General features: G+C 40.8%; 1 protein-coding gene across 4 annotated transcripts in view; it reads left to right on the forward strand.

Annotated features, from left to right (window-relative positions):
- Positions 1–10,000, forward strand: part of col4a4 (collagen, type IV, alpha 4) — a 61,938-nt gene that overhangs the window by 17,315 nt on the left and 34,623 nt on the right. The gene's annotated exons all lie outside the window — the stretch shown is intronic.

The raw sequence follows: 10,000 nt of genomic DNA on the forward strand, positions 1-10,000 counted from the left end.
TCTCTCTCTCTCTCTCTCTCTCTCTCTCTCTCTCTCTCTCTCTCCCTCTCCCCCCCTCTCTGTTTGGGTACTTGCACTGAAACAGATCTTATTCAATTATATTATGTCTCAATACAGATGCAGACAAAACATTTGTCTTAATACTTATGGACCCTCTTGCAGCATTTGACACTGTTTGGTAAAAAGGAGGAAAGCCTTTGGGTTGTCACTGCCTTGGACACAAAAGGCCTCAAAGCAATATCGTAATATAAGGATATTGTTAAAAATCTTTGTCATAATTGACAGTGATCTAAATTTCAACAGCCACATGAAACCAATAAATCAGCTTTTTACCACCTCCGAAACATGGGCAAACTTAGAGAGATCTGTCTGATGTCAAAATTTGATTTAGAACGCATTTATCTACAGCAGGGTTGGTTACTGCAATGGGTTTTTCACACACACACACACACACACACACACACACACACACACACACACATATACACGCACATGCGCGCACACACACACACACCTGCCTTCCTAAAAAGAAAGCCCTTCCTACCAAACAGCTTCAGGTGATGCAAAATGCAGTACATAGGGTTCTCATGAAAACTAAAAGAACTGACTACAGTACATACCTCCAATATCTAAGTCCCTGCACTGGCTTCAGTCACTGACTTTTCGCCTTAAAGCAGTATCACTTGCTTATTAATCACTAAATAGAACAGGATCAAATTCAGACATGCTTCATCAGACTTCTCAGGTCTCAGGAAAAAAAACCTGTTAGTAAAAACCCACTGTTAGAACTAAACATTGTGAAGCAGCTTCATCATCAAAAACATCAAAAAGGCCCCAATTGTATACTTCTTAAAATCTACACTTAAGACCAAACTGTTCTCAGATGCCTTCTGCTAACTGATGCATTACTCTAAAGCACATTGAATGACCCCTGCGCATGAAATGTGCTATATAAATGAAATTGACTTGACAATGTCAGCATAATTAGAGGCAAGGTAAGTTACATTAACCCTCTAACCGCCCGGGTTTTTTTGGATTTTTGCATAAAAAATTCAAAAGGCCATGGCTTGAAAGTGGTCAGAGATAAAGTCCTACTGTAAATGTGAAAATCATTGAGTATGAACTAAAGTTTATAAAGGGAGTAAATGTACTCATCTAATTTGCATATTATGACGTCACAGGATGGCAATAGCGTCAAATTATGCACATTTCAGTAAATATTGATTGTTGAACACATTTGAGCAGTTTTACTTTGATTTTTGTAATTTTTCCGACATAACAAACAAACAGGAGCACAGCCACATGTAAACCAACAATAGTAAACTATTAGTATTATCACAATCCCTATGTTACTATATAATAAAGTAGCCTGGTCAAATCAGTTCCTATCGTGGATGACTTTGTAGTTCTTCAGAGCCCTATTTTTACTAGACCTGCTGTCTGTACCATGTCAATTACAGACACTATCATCATGATTATCACTGGCACCAAGCACACCATGCTTATTTGAACCCTTTGGTCAACATTGCTGCAGGTAAACATTGACGTACACACGCAAAGACCCACCTCCATTCACAGACGCATCTTGACTGTCACTGCCAATGAACGACCGATCATAATCTCCAAAAGGCAGATATTCTCCTTCAGAATCAGAGTAGGTGAATGGCAGACCCAAGACTTCATAACACACGACTTTGTTTTTTAACATTTGCCGTTTTTCTGCTTCAATTTGTGCATAGCGATCGCGCATTTCACTTCCGCGTTATAAACAGGAAATGCGTCTTTTTTTTTTGTTTCTCGCGAGTAATACAGGCACTTCCTGAAAACTTTTTTACTCAAGTTTGGGCTTGAATCGAAGCTCTGGATGTCTGCCAACTAGTGGTGGAGAGTACAAAAGCGATTTGTCACCCTACTCGGATCTACCGTCTGTTTTAATCAGTGATGTTGCTTGTCGCCGTACGGCGCCTTGGGCGGTTAGAGGGTTAAGAAGGATGAGGAAAATGCACCCCCTGCTGCCAACCGAAACTGCACAGTGTATGTTGTTGATTTTCTTTCAGCTTGGATCTGTGAATGGTTTCGTTCACAAGGTTCCGACAAACACTGCCGTGCAGCCAGTGCATCAAAAGACGAGGAGACTAAAACGGAGCAAACGTAAAGAGGTGTCAGCGGAGCTCAACAGCTTGCTCGAAGATGGTATTATCGAACGCGTGGATGTATCTGAATGGGAGAGTCCCCTAGTAGTGGAAGGAAGACCGCCTGGACGGCAGCGGTTGAGTGTTGACCTCCGTGAACCAAGTAAGAGTGTAATCATGGACTGCCACCCTCTTCCTGATATGAAGGACTTGTTCTCAACCCTACAGGGTGCCACACACTACAGCCAGATTGACTTGAGCTCATTTTACCATCAACTACCACAGCACACTGAGAGTCGCGACTTAACTGCTTTTAGAATGGATGGCCTCTTCCGATTCACACGTGTCCCATTTGGCCTTGCCTCTGCGCCTTGTGCCTTCCAGAAAATGATGCAGACAGTCTTGAAAGACCAACCAGGAGTGTGGAACTACTTTCATGATATAATAGTGTACGGAGATTCAAAAGAAGATCATGACAACAACCTGCAAGCAGTCCTTCAGCGTCTCACAGATGCAAACATCCAGATCAACTTTGACAACAATTATTTTGGTCAAACAAGCATTCTCTTTTTGGGGCATGTCATCTCCAAAGAAGGGGTACGTCCAATACCAGATCATCTGAATGCTATTATTGAAGCCCCAGCACCAAAAGACATGGCATCGCTACGCTCCTTCCTGAATTTAACTTCTCTTGGCAAATTCTCGGCAGACTATGCTACGCTGGTGAAACCACTGAAATCGCTGCTCAGCTCAAACACACAGGCCAAGCTACAGTGGAATGATGTAGCAAACCAGAGCTTCATGAGACTGAAAGAAATGCTTCTGAAAGATCTTGGGGATCTTGGGGATCTTGGGGATCTTGGGGATCTCTTTGACCCCAATCTACCTACCATTGTCACAACGGATGCTTCAGATTATGGGCTAGGGGCTGTACTGTCTCAATTGCACTCAAACAAACAGGAACACATTGTAGACATCGCTTCCCGTACGCTGTCAGCTGCTCAGAGGAACTACTCCGACACAGAAAAAGAGGCCTTAGCCTGTGTATGGGCAGTGAAAAAATGGCGTGCCTACTTGTTGGGACAACGATTCACACTTCGAAATCACAACCAAGAACTCTCGACTCTCCTCAACACTGAAGGCATGTACAAAGATGGCATGGTTGCAAGATTGTCAGCAAGGCTGATATGTTTCCAGTATGACTTGGTTGTCTGTCCGGTACGACTTGGTAGTCTGAATGTTTTGGCTGACTGGCTCTCACGTGTTCCCCTCATTAAGGACATAGACGTGAAATAATCAATTGTGAATGTGAATTTGTGAAGAAGTGCGTTCAAATTGGCAAACAGGCAAACGATTGCAAACAGGTTTCTGTTTGCCTTGAGTTTTTGGCAAACATTTGCCAACAGTCTGAGGAAGTAGTTCTCCATGAACATATAGTGGAGTTGGATGTGAGCTCATCGAAGTGTTACTGTGTCACTCTGAAGAAGAGGCAGTGCGTCGAAACGTCAGTCGTTTGTGCACCACAATAAAAAAAGTTAATTAAATCTGAGTGCTCCGGTCATCTCTGGGTTAGTCTATTAGAAGTAGCCCAGCCAGCGTTTCTGATCCTGTGGTCCTGGACTGTGAGCACCGACAAGGCTTGAGCGCAAGTGACACCCCTTCTAGAAGTGTTACTGTTACAATGCACTTTCTACACCAAATTGTTCAAATTAAACTGTCCAGAGAAGACATGTTTACCACAAATGTTTACCATTGTTTGCCATATTTGAACGTACCTAAGCTGGCAATATGTTTTTTTTAAATTTTTTTTTCTTGAATGTTTTTGTTTTAAAAGTCACCTATTATCCAATATCCACTTATATGAAAATGCTTACTTTGAAATATATATATACTGTATTGTTTATAATTCTTTAAGAATGGGGCAGTGGTGTAGTGTTAAGGAGCTGGGCTAGTATGCATTAGCCTGAAAGTTGTTGGTTCAATTGTTTATTACATTGTTCTTTTCATGGTGAAGCATGCTACAGAAGAACGAAGTTGAACAAAGTTATCTAGATTCTGTTCATGGTGAAGCATGTTACAGAGGACCTATGAAATGTTGAAGGAATGTTCATGGTGAAGCATGTTACAGAGGACCTATGAAATGTTGAAGGAATGTTCATGGTGAAGCATGTTACAGAGGACCTATGAAATGTTGAAGGAATGTTCATGGTGAAGCATGTTACAGAGGACCTATGAAATGTTGAAGGATGTCATCTAGATTCTGTTCATAGTGAAGCATGTTACAGAGTACCAATGACATGTTGAAGGAATGTTAATGGTGAAGCATGTTGCAGAGGACCAATGAAGTAAAATTAAATGTACTGTAATATATGAATAAATAAATGTATTCAAAACTCAATTATGAGTAATTTATTTACCTTTTAATGACATAAAGATCTAGTTGTGTAGTGAATCTCAAGTGACTACTTTCACATTTAAACTTCACCATGATCATGAAGGATGTTCTTATGAAGAATCTTCTGCCACTATTCTTACCACAGCCAAGTTCAAATTGAACTATACTGAAAAAATAAACTTCAAGCACACATTTTGTCCATATGTTGCTTAGCACAAGTTAGTGCAATTGTGAGACAGGAGGAGGTGGGAGGTGTTGTGTATCTGATGTGCTTGCAGACAAGACAAACAACTGCCCACCCTTTCTTCCTCCCTCTCTCTCTCTCTGTCCCTCTCTTTGCCTCTTTAGCTATGTCTCTCTGATGGGGTTTTTCTACTCCACTGCTAGGCTTTGACAATGACCTGACCATATTAGTCAACTTCCCATCGTGTGTTTTGACACAATGACACAACTTGTTAAGGAGTGTGTGTGTGTGTGTGTGTCCATGTTTGTGTGTGTGTGTGTGTGTGTGTGTATTTGGACAGCTGTAACACACAGCTCTGCTCCCACACAAAGGCGGGGGTGATGGTGAGCAGGATTGATGTGGAGGGGATCCGGGGGTCTTAGCGATTATCACAGCGCTGCGCTCTCTCTCAAAGCCGTCCGCACACAGAGATCAGTCTCTGTCACAAGCGCTCGGCACACGCTCCAGCAGACACACACACACACACACACACACACACACACACACACACACACACACACACACAAATCACACACACACACATCACACATGCGCACACGGATGTGCACACACTCATATGCACACATATAAACTCACGCAGACACACACAAACACAAACATACTGTGTAGTCTAGATCAGCAACCCCATCTTCATAGACACACTGATGTCCATGTTCACCTCTATTTACCTGCCTCTGAACACGCCTAGTTTTATGTCTGGAGAAGGAGTGTGTGTCTGTGTGCATGTGTGAATTTGCATACTTTCCATACATTTTTAGGACCTGTGCTAGTGCTATCAGTATGTGTGTGTGTGTGTGTGTGTGTGTGTGTGTGTGTGTGTCTGTGAAGAGAGATAGTTTTCTAGAAAGGAACTGCCTCTGGTATTTTAATTAGAAGAGAGCAGAATCTGTCACAAACCAGCTGTGTGAAAACCTGTCATTATCCTTTTTCTAACTTTCCTTCACTTCATGAGAAGTGTGTGAGTCTCCCTCTCTCTCTCTCTCTCTCTCTCTCTCTCTCTCTCTCTCTCTCTCTCTCTGTGTGTGTGTGTGTGTGTGTGTGTGTCATCCACAGATCTTTTATAGTGTTCATATTATCCACAACTTCTGTTGTGTTAGCCTAAGCTTGTTCTGAAAGTCATTCACAAATTTCTCACAGCTCAATCTTCCTAGAGAGAGAGGCCCCTCTCTCATTCTCACGCAGCCTGCACACATATAGGCCTATATATCAGTGCACACACACACACACACACACACACACACACACACACACACACACACACACACACACACACACACACACACACACACACACACACACATATTCAATCCCACACATACACACACACACACACACACACACACACACACACACACACACACACACACACAAGCATGAAGTCTATGCATCCTGATAAAGTTCCTTTGGAATTAGAATAGCCCCACATCATCACATACCCTTCACCATAACTAGAGATTGGCATGGTGGTTTTTTTTCAGTTAGCCTGTTAGCCTGTTTGATGCTCATTGAGCTCACTGCAAATCAAACCAGCGATACATTCTTCATTCACAAAGAAAATTAGTGTCCTTAAAGGTTGGATTTTTACTCAGTTTTGAAATTAAAGCATTAAGATCAATTTGTTAAAAATGATTTTATATTCCTCTTTTTAGTCAACTTTAGCATGGGTTCAAATACTTATTCTCCCCACTGTATATTTTTATATTGCAGTTATATTTTTTAGCCGATGGGGGGCAACATTTCTGCATGAAGCCCAGAATTGCTGGAGGGAGAAAGCCCTAGGGGGAGAAAGCCCTTAATGAATATGTATTGAGGGTAGCATACTCACTGCCTCTTTTATGGTTAGACCACTCAGCCTGCTTGTACATGTTTAGAATGTCAGTACAGCAGTGCTGATGTTCAGGTGTGTACTCAAGGCTTTGATTTGATGTTAGTGTGGACTATGAACTGATTTGGATTAAGGAAGTGTAAACACACTTTAGTCAATTTAGTTCAAGCACACTTTGTGTGCATGTCCTTGTCCTAGTTTTCACCAATTTGTTTTTGTAGTCATTGCTGATGGAAATATCTCTGGCGCCATCATGTGGGTATCTTCTGCGACTGCAAGACAGAGGTGTAATTCATTTGAATTGTTAAAGGGATTTTTAGTTTTTAGGAGGCATTATATTGTGTTGTTTACTGGATTTTGCTTTATTTTGACATGGATTTGTAGTCTCACAACCCCCTTTTCTCCAACTGGCAAAAATTGTTTCACTTTGGAAAATGTTGTGAGACAGGCATTGGTGGCAGAGGCAGAACATGTCTTCTCTCATACATCATGTATCAGGCTATGTCAACACCAAAGGCATTAACGTAAGCAGTATGATTCTGTGTCAAATCTGAGATATTCTGGAGTACATTTGTGCCAGATCAAATGTGCCTCTCCCATATAGCCAAATTAAACTCTGCATCTTGATTGCACTTCTTCATGACTGGATCTTGTGTCTCGCTTTGGTGTGCATTATTTTTTACCAACAGTGTCTATTGTGCAAGTATCAGTGTCTATTGTCTACCGTCCCTAATCACAAAAGAAAACAGTGATTAGGGCATTTGTCGAGAAGAATAATGTTTTATCTGTTCTGCATAATAGGACTGACATTACATTGCTCTGATTGGTTAGGTTTATCTAATTGTGTCCCTGGTATTGGTTGAAACATGCCCCATAATCACGTCCTGAATAGAATTGAATCTGGCTTTAAGTCAGGCTAGTAGATCTCATGTCTATGGCACATTTATAAACATAATGACAGACTGTTCAAGGACACTATAATATATTAATCACATCATTCACAAAATAACACAGGACACTGATGAAAACACATGCATTTAATAATACAGTATATAATATACAATATGTGTAGATAAGATGCAAAATTCATTCAATTGTAATTCAGACATCCTGTATGCTCATAAACTACATAATATTTAGACAATTATTTAGCATAATCTGGACTTTTTAAAACTCTAAATTAGCCTAATTGATTCAGTCCCTAGTCATGTTAAACCATGGTTCATATGTGACATATGTTCATAGTTAAAAACTGTGACCATGAACATGTCATTTTACATGTCAAGTTTTTTCAGATTGTCTGTCTGTCTGGGTTCTCATGTTATGGATCAGTTTTGTTTGAGAAAGATCGTCTTACAAAAGCCTCTTCAATTAAACATATTTGTAACACTGTAATAACACATGCATCAGTAATTACACATCTATAACTTCAACCCTATTGCTCCTGGGTTAATTTTTTTAAAGTGAACTAATACCTGATGACCAGCAGAGGGAGACAAATGTATGAGCCATCATTGGCTTTTCTCTCTTCATACTGTTGCAGCTTTGTGGCCTACAGTATATGTACAGTATCAGGCTGGATTTTTTTTTTTACTTAGAGCAAGAGGTCTCATTTAAAGACTTACACATGTCACACACACACACACACACACACACACACACACACACACACACACACACTGTACATACACACACAATATTTGCAGTTAATTTCTCCTATATTCCTCCTATTTCTCATATTCTCCAGATTTATACAGAAGGGTTTGTTAATGATATGATTAATATCCTGAATTACATATGAATAATAATTGTAGCCTAATAAGAAGAACTTTAGTTCTTATAATGTTGAACTTAAAGGCATCCAATGTCGTTTTGGATTCTAGAGCTCCCCCTGAGCGTGTGCGATTGTTTTGGAGCCAAAGGACTAGCAACAGGCGAACACAATCTCTAGCTATAGGCTACAGTATATTGTCAAAGTAGTGCTTTATAGTTCTTGCAAGATGTTTCTGGATCGCTGGTTTTCCATCTGAGCCTCGGTAATCACCTATGCTCTATGGCTATGCTATATATAGGTGAACGATTCCAGTATTATGTTTGTTTATCAACAAAATGGCTCCGAAGGTAAAGGTAAAAGGTTGAAGGTAAAAAAAATGTGCATGGTGTTGCTTTATGCACGGCTTTTTACTTGTGCTACTTGCTCTTGCACCAGAAACTTTTGCACCATTGTTTTTTTTTTCAGTATATTTTTTTGGCTTTTTATCCCTTTAATGATAGAGACAGTGGAGAGTGACATGAAGTGAATGGGAGAGAGAGCAGGGGTGGGATCCGGAAAGGACCATGGGACGGGAATCGAACCCGGGTTGCTTTGGGCTTTTTCAGAAATATGAATACCTACTGTATATTGCCTTAAGGCTGTAACTTAGTTCAGTATAGGCATACATGTAGTGTAGGTCATATCACGTTGAAGTACAGTAGACAGGTCAGGAGGTTAGTGATGCATCCATTCGTATTTGTTCTTTGTTGGAGGGCACTCTCCCAGATTGTTTGTAAAAGGATAGGAGATAACAAAGCTTCCATTGCCAGCAACAAAGTGTTCATTAAAACAACTATTTGTATTAGCCAGTCACAATATTAATGTTTTTAAAAATAGAGATATACTGTAGCGTTTTGGAACCTAGTTTGATTTGTTTTGTTTTAACCATCTCCATGCTTTCCTCTCTGTCTTACCTTGCCCATCTATCTATCTATCTATCTATCTGATAGTAACTGTTATCACACTGCATACTGTATATCTATATTAGGCCTACTCTTTCTACTCTTATACAAGAGCTGGACTAGCTGGACTGCTCAGTGTGCTTCTTAATTGCCCCTTGGGGATGAATAAAGTTTTTTTAATTGAATTGAATTGAATTGAATACAAGTGTAATCTGCGTTGTGTTGAGCCACCGCAGTCCAGCCATGCACACGCCCAGACTCGAACCTGTGAACTAGTAGTCGGGAGTCGAGCGCGCTAACAATCCAGCTAAAAGCCCAGACTACTAGCTTTCATGCCAGCAGCACTCTTAAGACGTTAGGGAGTGAGGTTTATTAACGTTCGACACGCACAGCTAACTAGCTGGCATCCATTACACTCACCCCCTTAAACCTCACTCCCGATTCGGGTCACGGCACCAATGTAACCTGCGTTGTGTTGAACCACCGCGGTCCAGCCCTGGACATGCCCGGACTCGAACCCACGATACAGCAACACACTCAGCTAACTAGCTGGCATCCGTTACATACTGTAAGGTTATACTGATAATACACTGCACATATTTATATTTGATTAATATTACTATAAACCACCTTCTGTAAACCAACTGCCAGTGCACTGTATCCTGCCCTGTCTATGCCTGCACCACCCG

Source organism: Sardina pilchardus, chromosome 13 (genome assembly GCF_963854185.1).
Source record: "Sardina pilchardus chromosome 13, fSarPil1.1, whole genome shotgun sequence".
NCBI classification, from domain to species: Eukaryota; Metazoa; Chordata; class Actinopteri; order Clupeiformes; family Clupeidae; genus Sardina; species Sardina pilchardus.